This window comes from Strix aluco, chromosome 16, assembly GCF_031877795.1.
Source record: "Strix aluco isolate bStrAlu1 chromosome 16, bStrAlu1.hap1, whole genome shotgun sequence".
Lineage (NCBI taxonomy): Eukaryota > Metazoa > Chordata > Aves > Strigiformes > Strigidae > Strix > Strix aluco.
Genome location: NC_133946.1, coordinates 8,237,802 through 8,251,219, shown reverse-complemented (window position 1 = coordinate 8,251,219; position 13,418 = coordinate 8,237,802). Strand labels below are relative to the sequence as shown.

General features: G+C 39.8%; 1 protein-coding gene across 3 annotated transcripts in view; it reads left to right on the top strand.

Moving 5' to 3' along the window:
* The window catches only part of NAV2 (neuron navigator 2), a 423,664-nt gene that overhangs the window by 146,663 nt on the left and 263,583 nt on the right, over positions 1-13,418 (top strand). The gene's annotated exons all lie outside the window — the stretch shown is intronic.

Sequence of the window (13,418 nt, the reverse complement as noted above, 5' to 3'; positions counted from 1 at the left end):
AAGAAGTAAACAGTCACTTGATGCAATTTAGGAATACATTTGAAGTAGTACGTTGATTGTGTTTTAATACGTGATTTTCGAACTTCATATAACGAGTTGATGCTGGAGACTATGTTAGATGTATATCTAAAACATAGGTACTTAGTTTTAAGAAAGATGTGCAGGACCCGAGCTTTAATGCCAGACAGCAATTATCAGACATCAGTAATGGCTTCCTGCCATTAACAGGGAAGAATTTCTGCTGTGGTTTTTTGCCTTGGAGTTCAAAGCGTGAATGTCTGTGCTCTGAAGTCAAACGGACCAGGAAAGCCGTGAGCGCTCCAGTAGAAACCCTGCTTAATTTTTGGATTTCATTTCCCTTTCCTGTACTGCTGTGAACACCCAAAAATGTTCCCATTGTTTTCATGGGTTTTGATTTTCAATGCCAGCAAAGGCTGAATTGTTTCCTGAGGTGACTCCAGTACTGCCTTCGGATTGCACAACAGAGGCATCTGCTAGTGCACGGCATACAGACCAAAAAGTAGCAGATAAGCCTTTGTAGGTTACTTGCTAGTAAGCAAAGAATGGAAATGGTTCTCTCGCCCTTCTCTTATCAGCAATTGCATTTTGTGATGTGAAACAGGTTCAAGAGTTAGACTTCCTACTAATACTGCGCCTAGTCAAAGATGTATGGGATTGCCAAGATGTGGGATGTCACAAGCCATCTCTTTGGGCAAAGTCCTCTCCTCAATTCATGGGTGGAAATGCAAAGATTATTAAAAGATGTGAGATAGGCACAGTCCACTGTTTCAGAGCAAATATGACTGAATGACAAAAAGTGGCAGAACAAGCTGAATATTTCTTAGTGAAAGTAGAAAAAACCTGTGAAAGTTAGTCACTGCAAATACTGAGATTGAGTGTTTCTGTCTTTGGCAGGCATGGAAGTACAGCAACACGTTGCTAAATCTGGTGGAATAAGGTAGAAGCCATACTGATTAGGGCAGTGGATTTGTAATCTCAGGAAACACCGTTTCTGAGATGTTCTCAGTTCTTTCTAGCCTTGTGCTCAGGGAGTCTCCCTTCTCCTGATGAGTTTTTGTTTTACTGGGAAGAGGTGTGTTATTGGTTCATTCTCCCTTCATCTCCCTTTGTGTATTTAAGCTGCTTTCCAAAGGAACTTAAATGTTTTTGATAACTCTGTTGCTCCTTATGAAAAAGTTCAACTTTTCTCCTCTACCTCCTTCCAGTACCTTTTGAATCCATTTACTGATTTCAAACACCTCTGAAGCAACAGTAAATGCATTGAATAAATGGCTCAGTGAGGCTAATGAAAATCACTAGCTGTCTAGAGGGAAGGCATTCCTGATCTCCTCATGGAGGGAAATGCAACGTCAAGCTGTGGAGAGGACACTGGAGGTCATTCAAGAACATATGGAAGATACTCTGCATAGTTTAGTGGAAATAAAGATCCTGCCAGGGAGAGGGATGGCAAGAGGAGTAGTAGTCAAGTGGTAAGTCTTCAGGGTCTTGGGGGAAACGGGGGCTGTGGTGGTGCGAGTTATTACTGGGAATGTGTCACTGAGAAGGGCAAAGAGCAAGGACTATTGATGATGGATGGAGGTGTGCGAATGGGATGTAGGGCACAAATCCACAGGAGACGCTTTCTTGTTCCAGTGTGGGCAGGGGAACTTTTTTCTGGTGGCACCCAATTAATTGTGGTTCTGTTTGATAAATGTTAATATATTCCTATCTCATAAAACTGCTGTGTTAGCATGTGTCTGGCTGCCATTTGTGAATTCAAAACAGCAGTTTTGCTGTGCAAGTAGGTCTGCTTCTCAAAAGATGGTAAGTGAACTTGTGCTGACTTTTTCTCTTTAGGTTGGCCTGCGGCTTCATTCACACAAAAGCATTATGTCGGCAAACCAAGAAATGATTTTTCTCTCTAAGCAGTTTACTGCTACAAAGCAAAAAGTGTTTGGACATAGCTGTTTTTAGGACTTAAGATTTCTAAAATATTTTTTTCCCTGGAATTATTTCAGGTACTGCATCATCCTTGTAGGTTGTACAAATCCCTTTTCATATGTTTTCATGGCAGTGGCTGCTTTAGCTGCTAAATATTGATAAAAGCATTTTGATATTAAGATGAGCTGCCAGCTAATGTTCTCTATGCAAAAATTAAGTAAAATTGAGCTTAACTGTATTAAAGTCAAGATGGCTGTGCTCAGTCAATTTACATTTACAACATAACTGTGCTGCAGTACGTATTTCTAGAACGCGCTAAGACTTTATGTATGTTTCATAGTCCAGTAGAAAAAGTATCATTTGGTGATGACATAAATAATTTAATCATGCAGATTTGATAAACCTTTATTAATGCTATTATTTTGAAGCTTTTTTCATTGACTGTATCAGTCAAAACTAAAAATAGGGCAAACAGGACTTGAAGATTTCAAGCTGCAAGTCATTAAGTAGTTAATGCACGTAATTGATGAAGAAATGGGGAAAGCATACATCTGATAAATAATATATGCATAGAAATTGTAGCCTGCCAACAAAGAACCATGAAAGAGAACTGAATAAGCAACAAAATTGGAAATATATTCAGTGTTACTTGAATGATTTTTGCAAGCATCCAAGATCAATAAGGGTATAAACTAGAGATTACAGCATTACATTAGTATTAATAGAATGCCCTTCACTTTGTATTTAAAAGTAATTACCATATGGTTACTTCTGAGTCCTGCTGTGAATCTGGTTTTGATGAAGCGCATGTTTCTGCTTCCCATCTCCTTTGGTTTAAGTGTGCAGCAAACCAAACTTGTTTCCTAGCAGCTGGGTGTGTATCTCTGGTATCTCAGCAGGGTCGCCTACCCAAGGAGTCATTACATTACTTGATGGAAACTTCTTAGCTGTTTGCAGTTTTCTTTGGTGTGAGCACTCTTCTGACTATCTGAGTGTTTCTATATCAGGTGAGGAGACCACAAACCTGTTCTTTGCTTGGATACATTGCTCTGTTCACAGTTCCTGTGCCCCTCATATGTCTTTCCGTTTAATGACCTTTTTCCAGCTGTCCTGGCCAAGGGACAGGTGAACAGAGCTCATTCCAGAGTTCATTAGCACTGCTCCAAGCATCAATTAGTAGTGAAATAAGAGCATGGTGGTAGTAGTGGGATAGCGGTACTTGCACAAAATGAATCATTTTCATCTGCCCTCAGGGATGTGAGGAATTGCCTCCAAAATGTGCTTCCACTATAAACTCAGAGAGATGAAGTCTCCATCATAGCAGCATGTTCTGCAGTAAGTCATCTGCTCAGCCTATGCTGTCGTTATCTGCAACAGTTCATCACGAGTATGCTGCTGAGGCCCTGAGTACTGCTGTAAAACAAAACAACAACAAAAAAACCCTCTGACAAACCTAGCCTCAAAATAAAGAACACAGATACAGAGCTGCAGCTTTATTTTCCAAATGAAAGTGAAGAGCCCTGTAGTTAAATTTCTGCATTCAAAGTAGGATTGGATGTGAAAGCTTGTGCAGCTGAGTACAGGAGGAGTCTGACTGAGTGTCAGCTTTCGTTTATCAGTCAAAGGATATTTCTCTATTCATGTAGTATAGATGAGAGTGGCTGTAACCCGGGGGGCCCACTTTAAATCAGTCTGGGTATTCATGGCAGTATGAGAGTGTGCTACGGAGGAATGCTTTTGCTCAGCACGCCATGGGGGTTGGTGCCAACCGCTGAAATGGGGGGAGTCTCCCTGGGTTTTCTCTCAGTAACAACATAGTAAAAGTGTTCAGAGGAAGAACTTGGCAGTAAATATCTGAAAGTTGCAATACTGTACACATAAAGCGCAAGTTCTTGTCGATGATGCTTTGGGTCATGCTTGCTTTCTGGCAAGTACTAGCGTGAATGGTTGGTTCTTCCGCTGACATGAACTTTTCAAGGTGACTGTTTTTCGGATGGCTTTTCGGCACATCTCAAGTCACTGTATTTCTCAGTGTCTCTGTACCTTGTCTGTATAATGGGGACATAAACCTTGTTTTTCCATCCCTTGTCTCTTGTGACTGTCTATACTGCATGTTGTTTGTGGCGGATACAGTCTCTTACAAGTGTGTACAAAACCCACCTGGATCTCCAGGTTTGGCCAGGGCTGCTGAATACTAATAAAAGGGCTGATCAAAACCATGTCTATATATACAGTTAAGGCTGTGATCATGTGACTTTTCCTTTGAAAATCTGTTTTCTATGAAGAAACTGTCTTAGTAAAAACAGGCAAACAAAATCCTGCAAAAAGATGATGCTCAAAAATGTAAATGTGGTTATTTATCAATTTTGGTTCTTTTTCAGCAGACCTTGTGAGTTCCCAATAACTGTCAACACAAATATGGTTATGGACCAACAGCCAACTCTAACTCCTCACAACCCATAGAATAAATTAATTCTTTCAGTCCTTCTGGAACACAGTGAGGTGGTGAACAGAAGGAAACTGAATCCCATTTGCTACTTTGTGGGTTTTTGATCGGTTGGTTTTGTTCTTCTTTTCAAACAAGATACACCCTAGTTGTATGTACTAACAAATTTAAAAAAAAAAAAAAGTTATCCCCAATGTACTTCAATCAGATACTGGGGATTAAGAGGGGCTTTAGTCTCAGCTCATTAATTGTGCAGTCTAAGGACATACAAGCAGTGATTTTGTATCTTACCTTCCCCATGCTGTGGACTGAAAGCCCAAGGCTGCAGTATGTAGTATATGATGCAGACATTCTTTAACGTTTGTAACGTACATAGAAATCTTGGGTGAATTGTGCCTCAGAAATGCCAAGTATCTTAAAATATTTCAGTGAAAATTTAAATTCACTGAAATTGTTCCTGTGGTTTGGAAGGTGATGATCTTGATCATAAGGAGAGATAGGTACAGTACTTGTAGAGAGCAGGTTACTAAACTGCTACAGTCCTTTGTTTCTTGCCAAGAATTAAGAATTATATGTGAGCATATTTAAAAATTAAAAATCCATCAATTAATCAGAAGTGATAAAATATTTAACAAGTGTACTGCAGAGTGCAGATCATTCAGACTAATGCAATAAATGTGTTCACAATTTTTCAGTTTTCATACCCTGTTGAGGATGTCAGGAGGTTCTCTGTGCCAGGCTAGTCCTGCCTCAGCACCTTGAGGTGGGGGTCGGGGAGGAGCTGGGCTTTGGCTCTGGGCCATTTTTCTGCTCCCCTGTGTAAAGAGCAACCCCTGCTCCCTTCCTTGTTAGAGTAATGCTCTTTCCCTATTCACAGGAGAAAAAGCAGCTCAGCACAATAAACCTCACCCCATCCCAGTAAGGCAGTGGCCTCTGGTGACCTCCCTTCCCTGGATCTGCTGCTGAGAAGCTGGAAGGTTGCAGTGCTGAGGTGTGAGAGGAAGAGACAGCCTGACCCAGAGAAGTGGGTTAATGCAGCTTTCCCAGGAGAAGAGCCAAGATGTCGGCGTGCTGCAGGTGCTGCGGTCACGGCAGCAGTGCCGTGCCTGAAAGCTGCCCCTGGTTTTCTCATACCACTTGCTTTTACAGTGAAGAATCACGTTCTGCTGAATACCAACATTTGATTATTTCATCTATAAAAAGAACAAAATTATCTTGTTAATATAAGATGCAGAGGAATAAAATAGTAAATCCTACATATAGAAAAAAACTACAATAAATACAAAGAATAATAACACAATAATAATGTATTCCTGTGTAGTAGAAGGAATTTTTTTAAATTACTAACCTATTTTGTGACCAGTCAAGAAAATTAAATATCTGATCTCTCTCACTGCCAAGTAATGAAATGCCCGATTACTAAATGCAGGAAAGTTCTTGACGGGTCACAGTCAAAAAATCTTTTGTGTTTTGCCAGTCACGGTGCATGTGAGATTTTAATACCATAAGCATGTCAGTCCTAACAAGTTCCCTGGATAGCGTTAGCCTTTCTGTAAGACTGAGCTTTGCCTTATAAGCCTTCTGCGAGTTGTAATACAGCCTGTTGGCCGTAGCTGTCAGGGTGTCCCAGTTTACTTGTGTATCAATTGGCTATATCCAAGCACCATCTGCTTGAAATTTTCTGCTGCAAGTGGAAGTTTACACTTGAAACAGTACTAGATCAAATCAGCACATTGCTGTGCATCTTGATCGTTAAGTAGTTAGGGAGCAGAAGGAAAAATAGCAGGATATCTTATCTTTGGATACTGATTTGCAGGTAGATTACTGTTAGTCTTCTGAAATGAAATATTTTGCATATATAAGTTAAAATTCTATTTTTTTTTCAGCATCATAAAATGTTTGTCTTTTATTATATACTATAATAATTTTTAACTAATAAATATTTGACATTTAAAAACTAAATTCTAGACTATGCTGACTGTGAATTAGCCAAAAACAGTGGGATGAATTGTGTAGCAAACCCAATTAATCTTTACTTTTTGCTGCAGTGGTTTAAAATAAAAACCCCAAACTTTCCCATGATCTTTAAGAAAAACACTCCCACGTCAGGGACTTCAGAAGGAAAACTCTTGTTGTTAACTCACAGCAGGACATCAACTCCCAGCAAGCCAGGAGGATAATACTATCAGTAAATTGAGCAAATGTCCTTGCCTCTCCAGTCAGCTAGTATTTGAAGAGTATTATCCTTGCTAAACTTGTCATCCACTTTAAATGGAAGTTGGACTGCAAATGTACTTATTCTACTTAACATGCCTTTGAAGAGTTGCCTCTGCAGTTTAGGGGTTGGATTTAATTCTTAAAGATATAACTCTGCTGCAGCTTTCTTTAATCTCTGTTTATTTGCTTTACTATTCTTCAGTTCATGATCTAGTCAGTGTGTAAGGAAACTGCTAATGAATAAGCAAAGTAAACAAGAAACATCTTAGAGGAAAAAAGAAAAGCTGAAAAGCTGAATATCAATCAGATTTAGTAAATTTCTGTCTTGAAGTAGTCAGAAAATAACTGGTGCTACTGTATGTCGAGGAGCAGAAATAACCTTTTTGACATGGAATAGAAAGAATGATGTGCTAGAATATTTAGTGAAATTGTGGGTTGTCCTCTCTAGCCAGGGCATTCCACATAATTAGAGCTTGAATTGGGAAGGCTTCTGTTTGTTGTTGCTGTTGGTTGCCCATTTGACTCCTCTGTTTTGTCCTATTATAGTAATTTTAAAGCCAGATGAACCCAAATATTTGTTAGTCTCATAAATACCATTGCTTCCTCATCCAAAGACTTGACTATCCATATCTCTTGCAGCCATTAAATAGGAACTGCAGTCTTCAAAAGCTTTAGCTGAAGTCAACCAATACAGCATATGAGACACATTTTCCCCTTTTAACATGTATATAATAAATCTATCTCTAAATACGTAAATATATATAATATATATATAGTGTGAGCGGAGGAAGAATGTGTGGTGTGTATGTGTGTGCTGAAACAGTCTGACACTTTGATGTAGTTGCTGTAGCAGAAAATTATTTAAGTCTTTAATTTTACCAATCTATTGGCATTTCCCTGAAACACAGGTGGAGACGTCTAAAGATCAGAACCACAAAGCAGTCTGCTGTTGGCATACTGCAGGGCGCAGGGGTAGTGGCTTAGACTTGGCCCTGGTTCATTACCGCTTACTTTTTCATCTCTAGGATATCAGCTGTCTTCCTCTTCTAGCAAAACACATGCATATTTGATCAGTTTGCATCAGGAATTCATCCTTTCTACTTCAGTATGTGTGAAAGAGTGGCAGATGGGGATTTCCACCGGCGGCATATCTTCCCACCTGACTGTGTATTACACATCAGCAGTTTACTGCATCAGTGAGGTATTGCAATATAAAACTGCAGCTTTATGAACCAGAAAGCACTGTACATCTGAACCACAGGTGATTTAGTAAATTAGACAGTATGTAGTGCTCCTCAGTTTCAAAGTAAAAATAAGAATCAGTGAAAGAGCTGACCTAAACTGAGTTAAAGAAATTTAGCTGTTTAATAACTCAACTGCATACGTACAAATGTGTCACTCTGGCTTTTTAATATGTTGCCTTTAGCAAGCTGAACAGGATGAAAGCCCAAAGGTTTCAGAGGCTGCTGGACGTAGAGCGAGTGGTTAACCATGGTCTGTTCTCCTTAAGATCTAAAGGGAACTAGTATCACAGCTTGGAGTAGAGATAGTGATGTTTTGCCTTCCTACAGCATCAGTTTTGACCAGGTACACTATTTTTCTTCACGTTGTGTTCCAAGTCATGGAAACCTCAAGAAAGATGTGGGTTGTTACACAGCTGTTGAACTTTATTCTGGAAATGATCCTGCCTGTATCACTAAGGGAATTTCTGGGAGTGAAGGGAGAGCTAAGGAGGGAGAAAGGAAACCAACCAATTGTTAGAATTTCTTCTCTAAAATCACACATGCCAGTTCTTTTAGTATCTAAAGATACTAATAAAATCTCTTTGCCAAGACTTTTTGATGAGAAAGTAAAAAAAAATTAAAAAATCATTGTTTTCACATTGCTTCCAGAATGTGACTGACTTAGTCTCCTACAAAAACATCTTTGACAGTGCTCATGTATTAGTGACTATTTTCGTCACTCTTTGTACATGAGGTAATTAATACTTCTGATGTTTCCAAACAGAAGCCTAACTAACATCAGCCCTGACACAAATTCCTTTCTGGACTCTCCCTATCAAGGGATCATCTTCCTTTGAAACTGTGATATTTAGCTTTGACAAGGTTGTCTCTGGTGATCCGGATGATCATAATGATCCTAATCTCCAAATATATTTTCATATTAAACTCCAGTAAAGGGAAATGTTGTTTTTCAGCATCTCCAAATCTTTGGACTCGTGCAGGTAACAGCTGATAATGGACAGAAATAAATCAAGGGAAACGCTTGAGAAATATCCTGGCTTTTGAGAAACAGTCTCCTAATATTTCCAGGTGGCTCAGCAAGAGACATGAAATGTTAATAATTTTCTTTGGGATTTGGGAATTTGTGCTTTGTGCAGATCTTGAAAGATAATCTAAACTGACTGGAATATGGTCCCATGCATTCATTATGATAAATTAATGAAGTAGCTAAAAGGGAAGTACAATTTAAAAAAAAGTACTAACAGCGAACAAAGGAATCACCTCTAAATCCTCTACAATTGTGCTTTTTTTTCTCTTTAGGGAGGAAGACTCCAATGCTACTTGTGGGAATGGCATTATTAGGCATGACACCTATAATGGGGGCTTTTGCCCATTAGCTTAATCTACTTTAAAAGGAAGAGAAGGGAAAACAGAAATTAAGGCAATATCGTAAATACGATGTTTTTCATATCTCATGCTGTCAACTCAGCCCTAAGGATAGATACAGTGTCTGTTGAAAGCAGTGCTGAGGAACTGGAATTTTCACCTGGTTCTACACCAACACTGTTGCTTTAGTGGTCTAGCAGGCTGGCTTGCTAGCGTGAGGACAGTGGCAAGCAGATGCTGTAGCATGGGCCACTTCGTTTCTTATTGTCAGAGCAAGGGAGATGAAATTCAGATTATGAACAACCATTTACAGTCCCATTTAGAATGTGTAAATTAGTGTAAGGTTTTATTTTTTAAAAATCTATCAATATATTTTAATAGAAGTAGTCATATTTTAATGTGAAACCAGTGGTTCTCTAAAGCAACAGGCAGTAGGAGAGATTTACTGATATGTGTCTGATATGTTAACTGTATCGAGTCTTGTGAAAATATACCCGAAGGGCAGTACTGGAGACCTAGTGACCTAGAAATTGTAGCAGCTATCCTTTGACAAAGTCAGAAAGTGCAGCACGGTAGGGCAAAGGGCTTTGGGGTTTTAAAATAAAAAGTAATTGAAACAGACTTGCCCTCAGATGACCCGGCTAGCCATGTGTTTAGAAGTCCCTGTTGCTCCATGAGAAAACACTTCCAGTTTCTGACTCTGCGGATGGAGAGGCAAAGTTTGCAGCTGAGAAAACATGCCCGGTCTCTAGGAAACATTTTCAACTGCTCTGCTGTTCACGCCTGTGGCAATGTGAGGTATTAATCGGGTGACAAAATTTCACACTTAGTACTGATCAAAACAGGCTCAGCTTAATACAATTACTGCAATTCAGATAATTTTAAGAACTTTGTGAAGATATTTAATTCAGCTGTTGTATGCACTGGCTGAAATAAAGGTGGAGCCTCCTAGGAGGACACCTCAGCCTGCATGTGTGAACTGCAGAGAGGAAGCAGTGGCATTATGAACCCCCAGGAGAGAGGGGTGAATACCTCATACGGTCTGGATTAGTGTGCGTTTGCCTGGTGGTTTTCTCACTTACAAGGATGGGTGATGATTTTCTCATTTCAGGGGGAAAAATGGCAATCAAATCCACAAGAAAAAAAAAAAAAGACAGTCTGACAACCCAAATAATTGTTGCCAAAAAATTTCTGCAACATGCACCTTGGAAGTGTCCTTTTGATAGAACGCAGTCCCTCAGACTGTGTTTTCTTAACCAGGTCTATATAGCTATTGCTGTGGCATTTATGATCTCCCAACAAACAGCCGAAACACACAGTATGGTGTGGAAAATGAGTTTGTAACATGAAGTGGATTTTGGAAAACATCAGTTGAAGAAGAGTTTGGTCTTCAGAACAAGAATGTTAAAAAGATACTTTCCAGGTAAAGTGTTGGCTGTGGATGGCTTACTGTGAAGTTAAAAGTTACCTACCTGATCAGGAATGAACCAACAAGAAGAGACTTATTGGAGAGAATATTGCATGAGGCACTCTACTATCACAGTGCTTAAGCAGTTATACAAGATGATGCAAGATGTCCAATTACAGAGGTCTTAGTCCAGTGCAGAGATCTGAGTTGGACTTTGCGGTTGGTCTTTTACAGTTGGCAAAATTATGCTCACTCCTCCTCCATAAAAATCTCTGAATCTATAAAAGTTGATGCTATACTGTAAGAAGTGTAAGAATTACGGGTGGCTGAGGCAATATCTATTTTCAACATTTCTTGCAGTAACACGGAAGCTCAAGCCTAATGAAATTTGTATTTCTTTTGGATCATCCTTGAATTTCTTTTGAAACAAAGTGACCTTACTTAAATCTATGTAATCTAAATACATGATCATTCTGAATGCTCTGGATGACATCCCAGAACACTTTATCTTTTAGTATTGCAAGAAAAGACTTTCTCATTTCTTTCATTGCAGATAATACTTGTACTGCAACAGTTTGGGAGTATTTTATTTGATGGAGCCCATGTTTACATGAGAAAATTTTGTTAATTTTGTTCACAGCAGATATAACAGTGAGCTGCTGCTGAATGTGTTCTGCTTCCACTTGTAAAAGCACTGCAATCCAGAAGCAAGGCTCGGTTTATGGAGGCGGTAGATTTCTTCTGAGCATCACAGGTGCCAAAAGCAGCTGTCAGGCTCCATGTATTCTAGGGTAGTTTTCAGGTTCCAGTTAACTTCCATGCGCCTGTGGATTTACAATAAGCTCCAGTCACAATTAGCTCCCCACAACATTTAAGCAGGATTGTTTCCCTTGATAGTTAGGTGCTTGGCTGAGAGCAAATAATTCAGTATGTTACCATGTGATCTGTTGTTTCTAGAGTGGGTGGATTTAAACTCATGTTAAAGAAGAGAGGAATCAATTAGTATTTAAAATTATTGTGTCAGCCTCTTTGTGGTAGAGTGATGGCTGATAAAAGTACAGCCTTGACAGTCTTGGGTCTGAGTTGGAAAACTTGCAAGTGTTCCTGGGGAGGAAGTTGTCATTGCTGGAGGCTTTTTTTTTATATATCTCTACTGTTCTGGTTGCGGGTCAACTCCATTCTCTGTTTGAAATCCCAAGATGGAATGCTGAGTTGAAAAAAAAACAGTTTGCATACCACCTTGGGATTGTTGAAAGGAAGTGCTCTCTTCTCTGGCAGTTCTATTTTATAAATATTGCACTGAGGTCAGATGTAGGCAAGCACATTGTAAAAATATATGGCAAAGATTTAGAGATATCCTGGCAATAATTTTAACATGTCCTGTTTTATTATCATGTAGTTGTTTCTCAAGAGATTGCTTCATTCATGCAGTACTAGTTTTCTATGGATAGAGAATTAATTAGGCAAGGGCAGTGTAGGAAAGTTGTGTGCAACTTGCTCTTAGGAATTAATGTTTCTCCAAAATCCCTTTATAATACTGTTTTCCTGCTCTGAGACTTTACATACTCCATTTGGTCTGCATAAAAAGACTTGCTGATGTGGATGGTTAGGAAGAATGCATTGGTAGGTTTTTTGTTTCTCTTTAAGTTCATATTCACTGAAACCTAGGAATTAAGCAAAAACACAGTTTGCCCTTCTGGATTTATTTGAAACAGGAATAAACTACTCAGCTTCAGAACACGAAGAACTATAGTCAGTATTTTTTTCCCTTTTATGATATCAAAACTGATTCAGATGATTGTTTCTTGCCGGAGGGGTTGTTGTCACCTCAAGTTTTTGAGACTATTCTTGATGTGTCTTTAAGTAGCTGGTGAGATCCTGTTAACTGAAATTAAACTCAGGCATCAGATGAGGCTGTCTCTACAACAGAAGATACTTAACCCAGTAAGCAAAAGTAACTTTGGGGTTTGGAGTGGGAGGTGTTGATTCAGAAGCCAGGTTTTCACTGCTGACCATCACCGTCTCACTTGTGGGACTTCGCGTCCCCATGTCCATCAGCTCTTATCTTCAGATTTAGTACTTGGGGGAGATGGTCTGTTGGTTTTGCACTCACACAGGCTACATTTATAGTGCTAAATAAGCTTCAGGGAGTGAATCAGCCACGGTACTGCCGATTGGCCATCTGCCCTGTTAGCAGATCCTGGGGCAGTTTATCCCTCTGATGTGTTGGGGCAACATATGCCAGGGACTTGGCTCCCTTTGTCCTACGCTGTCCTTGAGCACTACCTCAAGGCATTCTGAAACCTCAGGCACCCGTTGATGCCCTTTATGCCACAGCCCAGGGCATGAAACACACATCTCGAAATTCCCTGCCATTAAACTTACTGGCTGCAATGCAGTCACTGCGTTATTTCGGGCACTTAACGGCTAGCGGATGATTCCTGGCCCTGTTTTATTTAGCTGTAGTCAAGGAGACTAGAAAGATTGGGCTGTGATTCATGAGTAGAGATAAAGCTGGCATGGTCTGGTTTTTCCTCATCCCCAGGGAAACAGAAAGCAGCTTTAAGTGAATGGGCAATTTCTGCTCGAGATGAAAGTTCATCAGTACTTAGACATGCAGCATTGCCGAGTGCTGGTCATTAGTGCTAGGTGCTGACCCTCAGTTCCTGCGTTGCAGTCAGGGCTTCCTCTGTGGCCCTTTGCAGAGCAGCCGTAGACATGACTTTTCCCAAAATCATGGTCTACCATGACAGATGTTCACACAGTTTTGGGTGTTTGGCAGCAATTTCTACGAGCA